Here is a 13,509-nt window from a genome sequence, read left to right on the forward strand (position 1 = left end):
GATAACACCCGCCCGCACACGGCGAGAGTTTCTATTGCTTGTCTTCCTGTTTCTCAAATCCTATCTTGCTCAGGAAATTTCCTTATCTCTCCCCATTTAAGAACGTTTCAAACGTTATGGACAGGGCCCTCCAACCACATCCGGATTTTGACTATCCAGTGGGACAGCTGGACAGAATTTGGCACGATATCCCTCTGAAAAATATCCAACAACTCAGTCAATGAATGACAAGCTGAATTACTGCTTGCATAGGAGACAGAGGTGGACTGCCAAGTTATTGACTTTCTCAGTCTGTGAGACACTTTTTCTTGAATAAATCATCTAATTTTCTTGTAATTATAATAATTTGTCTATCTGTACGTGTGCATCACTTCTACCGATTTCTTTCTCCATTCGGATAATTCATTCGTGGTGCATCTCTTTTTTTGCCTTAGAGCCTATCATTTGACGCAATAGATTCTGATAATGAGACAGTATTTGCAAAAAAAGCAATCCGCGACAAGGCACTTGTCACTTTCAGTGAAGCTCAGCATGTCATCAGCCTTTGGTACGATTAGGATTATGTAGGCATTCCTATTAAGATAATTCTGTACGCACACTATCAAATGGATTTCGCTATCTATAGTGACTGTTTCACAATTGCCTAATCCGAGACCTACGGGTTTATACCTTTATTTGTGTATAGTACGTTACATCTGCTTATGTTGCGGGATATCTGCGTATTCTTGCAATCAACCGTCGAGTCACTGCTTTTCGCTACGATACTTCAGCATTGCGCTTTCCTATATGCAACAGAAGCATTAACGACGCGCACCAGTGAGCTCCAGAAATTATCCACTTGGTCATTTCCATACAATGTGGAAAGTAATGGTCTTATGAAGAACCGTGTATAATTTTACGTCAGAAGACATCACTTCATGAAGAACAACATGTTACCTTATGTTTGCTTTTATATTCTCTCATTTCGGTGTACTTGTCTAGTGTCTTAGCTTATCACAAAATAGTGCTCCACCTGCCCATCGATAATTTAGAAACGCAGCATCTTCTGCTAAGAGGCAAGTCTAATTTATTAATTCTTACTCGTAATTCGATAATCCATTCTGATTATAACTACTTAGTCCCTAAACAGTAACTCGCGTAGAGGTGTTTATAGGATCAAGTAGTTCTTTTGTCTTAGTCACCAGTCCTGACACAAAGGTGTTCTGATATTCCGTGTGAACATAGTTTGTACGCAAGGAGACAGTGAGGGACAGTATTGATTGTCTTCCGAAAGACTGGGAAAGCTGGATGAACTTGCACGCCGGTATCTGCCAACCTATGAGTCACATGAACTGACGGGGCGAACTGAATTTCACATGATTTTTGTTAACGGAAAAGAGGAAGTTTTCAGTTTCCACCACGGTCACTGCAATTTGCAGTAAACTTGATCCACACCGACTTAAGCACTACAGACCTACAGTTGCTTGTAGCTGTTGGACGACCCATTTTTAAATCGGGAATGACCTAAGCTTTTTTCCAGTGATTTGGAGCGCTTTGTACTTCGAGGAACCTACAATAGCCTACAGATAAAATGGAAGCACGTTCTTGTCATTTCGGTATTCGTGCGACGGTTGGAAGGAAGGGCTGTCGTTCGATTTTCCTCAATGAAATGATATCTCAAAAGTGAATTTAGTATTTTGGTCATCTCTCGGTCTCACTTCGGTTTGGTGCCATTAACGTCACTGAGTGACTCGGTAGATTGCTTTGAGTGGTTTACTGGGACGAAACCTACTTATCATTATCTGTGAGACCTGTAAACAGAATCTAGTTTTCAAATTTGTTGAACGATTAATGGCCAGCTATATATTCACTCATTTTGGATTCGATAACTTTTTATTTATACATTTTTAGTATTGTCTATGTTCATGCCACAATTTCATTAGCTGTCTCCTCTTATCTATTTTTTTCTGTTATGAAAACAAGAGTAAATCGAGATCACCGGATGAGTCTCGAAAGCGCTGTAGTAAAAGTACGGTAGCATGCCTTTATTTTGTACTAACTCCATCCATAATCTCTAAGAAAAATTTTGGTGAATTTTCGTAATGAATTAACTCTATTATTCTGATAACGGCTTACCTGTTACGATTGTCAAATTATCATCACTCTGCATTGAGACTGAGTTCTCCTTCATTCTTGTCAGTACGTAAGAATGAAATGGAATGGGAAACGCTTTCGCAGTATTCTGTAAAATTATTTTTATTTGTTCAGGAACTAGCGTTCGGTGTCTTAGACCACCATCAGGTGACAACGCAATGTCGCAACCATAGATAAAATTAAGAGCAATTTAACAGATATTACTCATAATAGTTATCCTTAATCTTATTTGTTGTCATCATTTTCGTCATATAACAATTTTCCATGTACACATTCACATTAAATACACACTTGGAATTTAAAAATTAATTATTGTGGTGAACGGAACATATACTAACAATTGATGTGCAGATTTAGTTTTATGCCTGTATAGATGAATTATTGGTAACACGTCATAGTCACTGTAATCGTAATTTTTGGATCACTCATGTTACATTGTTATTCTATGAAGGTATACAGGTTCTTTGTTAATTGTGAAAATTCACTACATATGTAAATTACTTTTGTTTGATTCAAAATGGTTCAAATGGCTCTGAGGACTATGGGACTTAACATCTGAGGTCATCAGTCCCCTAGAACTTAGAACTACTTAAACCTAACTAACCTAAGGACATCACACAAATCCATGCCGAAGACAGGATTCGAACCTGCGACCGTAGCGGTAGCGTGGTTCCAGACTGTAGCGCCCAGAACCGCTCGGCCATCCCGGCCTGCTACTTTTGTTTGGATACTTTATCATTGCGTCGCAGACGGTAAGTAATCCCGATACCATGAGAGAGCGATTTACACAGGAAGAGGAACATTTTTCTATAAAAGATTCTTCATTAGCTGTTCTCGCCGAATCCTTGATAGCGGACAAGAAACTAGAAGTTCGTTCTCATCAATAATTGCTTCGTTTCTGCGCTCATATTATTTAGCGTCGTCCTCATTAAACTGGAGCTGTCTTTTGCTTTCTTACGTTGTCGTTAGTTTTCTGGAACCTCACTTTCAGTGGGATTTTGTCTTAAACTGCTCCATAGTGACTGCCCTTTAATTGCCTTCAGTATTTTCTGTCTCCTTGTCACAGCAAATTATGTTCGATCTGACAGTGTTCCAAAATTCTGTATGTATTAATTTTATATTTGAATCCATTCCACTTGTTATTGCTTCCCTCGCAAGTTCATCCACTTTTTCTCTGTCTCTCACTCCTTAATGATATTTCACTGAAGTAATCTCTATGAGTTTTGATTTCTGTTAAAATGAATGCACCGTTCTGTAATGTTGTTTGTATAATTATTTGAAGATGCTTTCCAGTTCTTGTAGTCACTGAATTCAAAGCCGATCAGCGATTATCAAAATTTTGTATGTGCCTTGATAGAGCAATTTGGTGGTTTAAGGGCAGTGTCTGATCTCGCAGTAAAAATTGAGTTAATTTTTGGTAACTGATATTTTGAGTACGTTCTCACAGAATCCTTCTCTAGACTAACAATTAAACTTGTAGATAAGATGTACGTTATGACGAAAAAATCATGTTCAGATATTTAAGGCTTCCACCTGACAACAATTTTCGTTTTTGAATAATTCCATTTATTGTAACTACATTACGTGATTGTTCGTCTTCAAGTATTTTTGGCCACAGTAGAATGTGGGTCAGTACTTGTCATTGTTGGATGCTCATCAATCAACATTCAGTTTAAATGATATTTATCTGTCAGTACATGTCTTTATAGATAAAATGTATTTCATATGCTTCCATTAAGATGGCGTTCGTTGGTGTTGGTATCAATGCTTCTAATTATGTGCTGATTCATCTGCAATTTATCCAACTTGTTTAACCTGGCTCTGTGACATGTAAAAGAGTCATAGTCAATTTTGGTTCTTATGAATGTTCTAATAATGGTGGGTACTGTTCTACGATGACCTCCATTTCACGTAATGCTCTAGTTATATTTAGACCCACCTCGCAGGACTGTATTAGATTGCTTATATGACGATCCCACGTTAAGGGAATCAAACACCATCTCAAGAAATTTAGTATGCGGTTACACTTAAAAAGGCTGTGAATCTAACATTATGTTGACTACTCCATAACTGATGTGCTACCTTTTGAAGACTGCTGTCAATTTTTTCAATTTATCTTTTTAATCAGTTGTGAGAGACTTAACTATTTGTGCATTTAATTGCCTTTCCAAGGTCCTCTACCGCGTAATGCATGTCATGAATACAAACGTCTTCAGCATACGCCAGTATTTTTATTGCTATAGGAGTAACAGTGTCGATATGTAGTTTAAAAATTATGTAGAGTATGGACGCCATAGAGTATCTCCAAAATATCTCTGAAGAAATTTGGATAACTGAAAGAAACAGAGGTCAGTCGAAGCTACCCTCACCCACCAGCTCCATATGAAAGATCCAAAACAGTCCCCAATGACTACAATCCATAGATGACACATACAAGATATTCACTGAATTCCTACTAAACAGAGAAGAACCCCAACTAGACAATCTTCGTGAGAACACCAATCAGATATCAGGAAAGGAAGAGTCTGCCCTGTTCAAATGCTATACTCAAAAACATCATGGCCTACGAAATATCAAGAGCAAAACCATGTATTATCCCTTACACCGACTTTAAGAAAGTTATGAGTCAGTACGTGGGGAAACCCTCAGCTCTCTATTAAAAGGACTAAACGCAAACAACAAAACCACACGCCAAATCAGAGAGATCATTACCAAAATGCAGTGCAAAGTTAGATTCATTGGGAAATCTCTGACTCTTTTGAGGTGATAACTGGTTTACGGTAAGGACATGGACGCACTCCACTGCTATTTAACTGTGCTCTAGTAAAACAGTTACCTACCCAGTCTTTGCAGAGAATATGGCACTATTAAGCGAGATATTGGAACAAGCCAAAGAACAGGCCCTCGAACAATAAAAACCAGCAGAAAAAATTGGTCCCAAAATCTCCTTCGAAAAACCAAATAAATTACAACATAAGAAACTCACCGAAACATCTTGTAGTGGGAGAACAAATTCACATAAATGGCTAAAAAACTGAAGTATTAGCTGGAATGCACTCGAGGAACAATCTATGGAACCGAGAGGAAATAAACTGTACCTGGACTTCTAATTCGCCAGAACCACATATCAATAAAACTTCCTGACATGGAATGCCAAAATAATGCACTATAACACGGCAATCAAACCAGAAGCCCTATACGCACCCGAAACACGGTCTCTCACAGCCATTGCCAATATGATATGTCGACAATCAAACAAAGGGAGACGTTAAGACAAGTAATAAGTCAAACTGAGACTCTGACAAACACCAACCAGCATACTAGGCTGACCTTTATTAATTTTTCCTAGGTTTTACTCATACGAGAGTGCTGCTGGTCTATAAGAGACGACAACTGAATGATCATTCTTGGGCTTGAGTATAGGAATAACAATGAGTCTTACTACTTGTACAGAAGGTACGAAAGAACCAAAATAATGCCATATACAGTGATTACAAAGTACAGTATTCCATATTTGCTACACAGAAATAGTTAAATTTGGATAAAAATTAAAAATAAAGTTTTTTTTGTGTGGATGTCGGAAGATTTAACAACAGCCAAAAAATAAAGTACAGTTTACAAGTGAAATCCAATTATTTTATAAATAAAACTTAATTTAACATTACTTTTAAAATGTGTAATACTTTTTTGTTAACATTCCACATGTATTCACTCTGTATGTTATGTATCTTCTATCTAATAAGGAAAACCCGACGTAGGTCACTCTCTGAGGCAGTCGGTGAAAGAAGGGTGGAGATAAAGGGACACATTTTGTCTTAGCCAGTGGCCTTGTTGCACTGAAACCACCGAATCCCTATACACAGCCAAAACACAATCACCACTCAATGCCAAGGCGATAGGTCGGCTAGCATTTGTGTGGGCTACCGTCCGTATCTGCCGAAGGTTGTCGTCAAGCGGTGTTCACTCAGCCCTTGGGAGGCCAATCGGGGAACTATTTGATTGAGAAATAGCGGCTCCGGTCACTAAAACTGGCAACGGCCAGGAGACCGGTGAGGTGACACCCACATCCGACCCTCCATATCAGCATCCAGTGTCGGCTGTTGGTGGAGAATGACGCGGTGATCGGTCAGTACCGTTGTGCCATTCGAGGCCAGTTCAGAAGGAGTTATTTTGTCTTACGTGCCAACAATCAATAGTTTTCGACTTAATAAGTCAAAATTTTGATATCATATCGTCAGTTCGCACAAGCGACTTTAAACCAAGCTAGTCGGTAACGTAACCTCATTTAGAAAAGTTTTGAATATTTGGGGTACGTATTCGAATCCAATCAGAAATTCGTTGATTAGTTTCGTCGTCTGTTGTTGCGGAAGAGTGTAATATGAATAACATCAATATTTTTCCTGAGAGTGAGAAATACAGTGGGATAATTGATAAAAGAAAAAGATATTTCAAATCATACCAAGTAGATTTTATCACCATTAATCTTATATAATGTCACGCTACTAACAGTAACTAGAAAAGGAAAACATATAGATTTCCAGTATTTCACTGCTTGTTCTGAGTTTTTACTTCTGTACTTCAAGAGAAGCAATGAATCGCCTATGGTGATGTATTTCTTAAAAAATCAATCGAAGTATAAAAATTCAGAGCAACCGCATTTACTTGTAATTTGCGTTTGCTTTGCGATGAGAGTAAGTTACTTCTGTAATTGGCGACTGCAGTTCTTCTTTTCACAGTAAAAGTATACGTTGTAGGTTTGAAAGAACGGCATACACTTAGGTGAAATTACTTTTAATGAAAACCTTCATATTCCGATATCATCGACAACAAGGCCACCGTGTAAGGAGAGTTAGCTTTGCGGATCCTTCGAGTCAATTACGTATAGAATCGGCTCCGTTTTTGCGTAAAGTCACAAAATTTTGTCGTAACATTTATGATACATTTCTTTGTTTTAAATGTCTGCCAGCTATTTTTGTAACTTTCTTATCTCAAAACGAAAACATTCTTTTGCTAGATATGTGTGCACACATTTTGTTCGATCTGTACTTATAACGACATCAGGTTTGAATTCAGGAATTATATTATATATAATATATATTATAAGTTGCAACTGTCTTGCTCTTCTTAATATTTGCTCAGATGTGTATCGTGACGTGACTCTGCCTAATTCTGTGTTTCCTCTGAAAGAGACGCACCAGGTTTTTGACTCTTTCTATTCAAAACTTTCCGTCAGAAATGAGGCTGCTGCAGTCAATGTCCACTGCCGCAAAGTTCGTGTAGTAACAATATGTTTGTTTTCTCCTCTGTAAAACTATCGAACATCCACAAGTCGATCATTTTATATTTATTTCGAGTCCACCCTACGCTTTTCATTTGGGCCCTTCAACGCGATTGCGGTTTTGTACTTGATAACTTGTGCACCCTTACAGTACCCAGTACAGATTAACACTTTTCGAACAACTGTTACCACCAGCTTATGTTTGTCTTCAGGAAGACAGTGGCAGATTTGGTCCTCCAGTCTAGAAAGATGTAAATCAATGATGTAACGGCAAAATAAAGTGTTCACAAGAGCTACATAATCCGGAAAGCTAAAAAAAATAGGCAATTATCGTCAGTTTTTGGAAAAAGTTTGCGAATTTACATAAAAGTCATTTATGGCCATTGTGGACTCGTGGTATAAGCATGGCTGTCCATCCTTATACGACTGCCTGATTGTCGATGAAATCAGAATACTGACATGTTCTTTAAAAGCAGTTCATCCAAAGTGGATGTAATTCTTTCAGACCTGCGACGTATGCGCTTACTGACAGCTGAAGAGCTACATTCACCCATTATACAAGTGCCCTGCTCTCATCGCTTACCAAAGGGAAATTGCAGGTAGAATTAAGAGAATACACTACTGGATCCATAATCAATTGCAGGTTTCAGCTTTGGAGAAAACGTTTTGATGTACTTGATTTGCCGCGAAATTATCATTAGAGTGCGTAATATTTAGTAAGGTTAAGGAGGTTGCTTTTTGTGACTATATTCACACTAAAAAGTGAAACTGTTGCGTATGTGCCTTCTAATGAATAATAAAAGTAGAACTCAAAGCAAAAGATAAAATACTAGGAATTTCATTTACATGATCAATTACTGTTAATTATAAAATTATATAAAATTAGTGATAATAAAGTCTATTTTAATGAGATTTGAAATGCTTATTTATTTTTATCAATAATCCCCTTTTTTTCTCGGTGTCAGAGGAAACTGTGACATCATTCATCTTACGTAATTCCGCAGTAACACTGTATGCTGATTTGAAGCCGGGGCGGGCATGTTAGATACACCACAGTATTGTCAGACTCTTGTTACATGGAGATCATTTACGACTGTTTTTGTTCGTAATTTCTTTCGTGTGAACGCGACAGCTGTTTTAAATAGTAAACGCTACAGTATTTACTCTTTGTGCCAAAATGGTACATTCAAACTTGTTATGCTATTAAGTGAGTATTTGATATGGTAATACGATGCATTTCTCCTCGTAAATGAAACTTGCTTTTTGTTGGTACATTTGAAATAAACAGTTAGCGAAGTATGTGATGTGTCCAGGATGCTTTCGTAATCCATTTGATTATTCCTTTACTATATTTCTATCGACGGATAATACAGCTAGAGCTCCAAAAACTTTGCGTGTGTGCTAACTGATTCTTACTAGCTACATTTTCATCTTTCAGATCATGTCAAGAACATGTTCAGTGCTCACTTTGGCAAAAAACGTATCTATGTTTTAGTCAATACACCCTGAGGAAAGCGTCTTGCAAAAGTCGCCGAAAAGTCTAAATTTTATAGTTAATAATGTGGTCACAATCCCAGAAGAATTTTATTGAATGTGACAACTGTCACAGAAGCCTACGTTTACATTTACCTATGTTTTCCTTGTTAGCCCATAAATGTGTTCAATAACAAAAGAATAAATCAAGTCATGTCGTAATGGATGTCAACAAAGGGAAAGGTTCTTCAAATGTTGAAATGTCGAGGTATACGTCCATGCAGATTTGAGTTCCTGTTTCATCAGGCTGTCAGTTCGTCATTGTAGTTGTAGTTTACACATGTTGTTATTACAAGTTCTGACCTTTAAGTATCATCATTATTTGGCCAACAATAGCAAAAAACGAGAAATTCATTTTTGACAACATGTCCCAGCAGTTTGCAGTTCAATAAATGTCACCATTAGGCAGTTCTGATTGTATTAAGGAGTATGTAATCTTGTACAACCTATAATAGCTAGCGTACAAGACAGCATTCTGAAGAAAGGAATGGTAGCCGTAGTCTACCTTGTAAAGTGTTTTTTTTTTTTCAAAGGCAATGAAACTGGTTTTTTCTAGTCGTGATAGTATGATCTCCATCCTTCTTAATCGGGTGTTTGATGTTTAAATAAAGATTTAATTACAGCACGTTGTTTTACACTCGTTTTCAGATCATATTGATTGTATCTTTATGAGCAATATCCTGTTACCTTCATTTCCTAACATACTTCTTGGCAGACAGTCAGTTACTCGGGACTAACTTGCTTCATTTTATTGTGGAAAACCATTTTTAGCTTTTCACCGTAAATAAGCCCAAACGAATCTTTATGGTAAACCATCAAAAGCACTAGAACGCCATGCAACTACTGTTTGTAGTTATTCATTCATACAGCATACAGTAGATCGAATTAGGTACTTGTCAGATATAGTCATGAACGGTAATGTGCATAATAAGAAATATCTGTGTATGAAGAGTACATGGGAATAACGATGAAGGTCCAACAAAATTTGATATTTTGCTCATAATGACGTCTTACAGAGGAAGTAGTGTACTATAATGTAGCAAGGTATGTTTTTTATAAAAAGACCAAGGTGCTCAAACATTACTGCTAAATCGTCATTCTTATCCGTTTTCCGTCTGTCCCTTAGTTGTTGGAAATTCGTCTATGCAACTAAAACAACATTTATTGCCATTCGCGTTTCGCTTCTTTTATTTGGGAAGTATGTTCAGTGGCCTGAAGTACATGTTTCTTTTTATAAATACAATAAACGTTTTATGTGATAGATAGGCCTATAATACGCTGCTATATTACATTTTGTCGTATTTTTCTCTGGCTTTTGGGATTAGAAACCACATTTGTTGCACACGTTCCGTACTGTGAACGTATCGCTCGGTGTTACTTATGATATCCAGCGCTGTTAACAAATGCGTGTGGTCCTGGAGATGAATTTGTAAGTATTCATACGCCAACTGGCCGATTTCTGTCGTTCTTTTATCCACATTTTTCACATCGCATGTTTCACTTTCCATTTCATGATCACATATATGTTGATTCTTTCCTTAGATGTTGTGACATGGGACAAAGGAGGTCTCTAGAACGTGGCACATTTCCATATAAATGGAACTGTTTCAACTCACTCCACACCGCATCCGGCGGAGTAGAAGTTGTTGGAACCCGTGTACAGCAATCTGTGATCTATGTCATTGCTTTTGCCCTTTCGGTTCGTTATTAGCCCCATGTTCCTATGGAACCATAAAGATATTCGTTGAATTTCTAATGGTGATAATGAAAGAAAAACGCTACGTCTGTGTATAGCTATGGTCGCGTATCAACGAACTTTATTTTAAACAGCTAAGAAAGACCAAAAGTACAGGAAGTATGAATAGAATGTCATGTTAAGAAACTTAAGTCTAAGAATAGAAAACACAGTCAGAAAACAGGACGTTGTGATTACTAGAAACAGACAGCTGCTGATCTGTGATTTGATTATTCAGGTATGAACGTATCGTGTCTAAGAGATAATAGGCTATTTTCCTATGTTAAAAATGTGGTTTGGATTATTGTTATTCTGATTGATTATAGCATCGAAATAGCATTTACGTTCAATACTCTCACAAAGTAGCTGTTTAAATGTAATTAAAGCTCATTTTTACGTAATTAAAGCTTAAAAATCATTAAGTACCAAGATTTGGTTACGTCATCGAAAACTCTCTCTTACTGGCTGACGCTCAGGTGACGTCACAGACTAGGAGTAAGACGAAGCTGCACCTGTTACGAAAGCGTTGGCGAAGTTACGAGGTTTCTACACAGTTTTTCTGCAAACATTTTACTTATTAAGTGATCAATTTAATACAGCCTTGGAAAAGGTTATAAGGGATTCGCGCATCTGTACCTGGTTCCAGCGTCGTTCACGTGACTGCGAGTGTTAGAGGATCATCGTTGAGTACACGTTTGCAGAATACACCGACATGATCCATCTGTATGTCGAAGCTCACGGTAGCAGAGGACCTGCTCGTCACCTTTATCAAGATCGTTTACGACAATGTCCGACTCCATAGTATACTCTTTTCTTCACGATTAATAAAAGGATACCTTCACTGTCAGCAGGGGTGACAGTGGCGCTTCAAGAAGACATTGCACACCCGAATAGGAAGAGACGGTAATGCATCATGTTGAAGAGAACCTGTCAAAGAGAGTACGAGCAATTGCAATTGATTCTTTGGTTACTAATGAATTCAGCTGTAAAACAAGTGATTTACTGGTCATCCTTAATTACTTGTAAAAGTGGTCGCGTTACCAACTTGTTTTCAAACTGCTTTAGCACGGTAAAGGTACGTTTCCGAAAATGGATTCTAATTCACAATATTATGCACTCATTCACCGAGATGTTTGTAAAGGGAATTTCGAAAGCCCTGTATACATGGGGTGAATACCTAAAAGATGCACCGCTAATATTGCCATAATAGAAAATCTTATTAATGTGTTGTTTTTCATGTAATGGATAGGTAGGTAGGGGCTTGTATTGTTAATCAGTGGCTGTAACAATACATACATCAAAAAAAGTTTTCCGTCACCCTGGTTCCCAGAACTCCTGAAGACAGAGTTGTAGTGTGGATATTGTACCACAAACACAGTACCTTTGACTGTTCAGAGATGTCACTAAACCCGTCCAAAGATATAAACAACCATGCACGAGCAATGCCTATTAGGCGGAGGGGGTCCGACAGCCGATCAGATCCAACGATTCCACCAGGAATGGGGTACACGGTTCGTGTTGTCTGTAGTTCAACCATGCCCTAGACGGTCAATGCCGTCGTGCTACTACTGAAACTGTGCGCAATACTCGCAGGCTGTGGGATGCGCAACTTCATTTCCGACGTCCATGGTGAGGTCCATCTTTGCAACCAAGACACCATGTTGCACGGTACAGGTGGGCCCAACAAAATGCCGAATGGACCACTAAGGAGTGTCGCATATGCCATCAGCCATACATTCGTCTGAGACGTGTTTGGAGGAAACCCGGTCGGGCCGAACGCCTAGAAACACTGCCCAGCGAATGCACCAAGGTGGAGGTTCCATGGTGTTTTGGATTATGCTGCTGGTGATCATGGAAGTCGCCGTAACGGCTGCACGATATGTGAATGCTACCCTCCGACTAACAATGCAACCATGCCGGCAGCATATTGGCGAGGCATTCGTCTCCAAGGACGACAATTGGCAACCCCATCGTGCACATCTTGTGAATGACTTCCTTGGTGATAATGACATTGCTCCACTTGTGTGGCCAGCATGTTCTCCAGATATGAACCCTATCGAACATGCCTGCGATACAGTGAAAATGACGGTTTATGGACGACGTGACCCACCAGCCACTCCGAGGAATCCACGCCGAATCGACGTTGAGGAGTGGGACAATGTGAACCAAAAATGCCTTGATGAACTTGTGGGTAGTATGCCACGACGAATATAGGTATGTATCAATGCAAGATAACGTGCTGTTGGGTATTAGATGTACCGGTGTGTACAGCAATCTGGACCACCACCTCTGAAGGTCTTTTTGTATGGTGGTACAGCATGTAATGTTTGGTTTTCATGAACCAAAAGAGGGCGGGTATGATGTTTATGTTGATCTCTATTCCAGTTTTCTGTACAGATTCCGGATCTCTGGGAACCTGGGTGATACACAACTTTTTTTGATGTGTGTATTTCGAATCCGAATTTTTCAGAATACATACAATTTTAAATACGACATTTCCTTTTGAAATTGACTAACTAAAAGCAGAATCATTTAGCATGCAAGTGTTGTTTGTCGGAGGATTGTAGTGGAATTCGTTTACGAGATACCGTACTTTGAAAAGTTTCCACACAGAAACTCAGTTGTGCCATTCAACCTGCTTTGTTACTAGGCACGAGTTATGTTTGCTTACAATGTGCTTGTGTATTTCTTGCGTGCATATCAACTTGCTAGTGGTTTGGTGTGTAACAGTCCAGACAATAGTTCGGGAGGTCATGATACTGATGGTGATGATAATGGTTTTGGTTTGTCGGATAATCAATGACGCGGTTTTCAGCGCTCGTACAATTTC

The sequence above is a fragment of the Schistocerca cancellata genome, chromosome 1 (genome assembly GCF_023864275.1).
Source record: "Schistocerca cancellata isolate TAMUIC-IGC-003103 chromosome 1, iqSchCanc2.1, whole genome shotgun sequence".
NCBI lineage: Eukaryota > Metazoa > Arthropoda > Insecta > Orthoptera > Acrididae > Schistocerca > Schistocerca cancellata.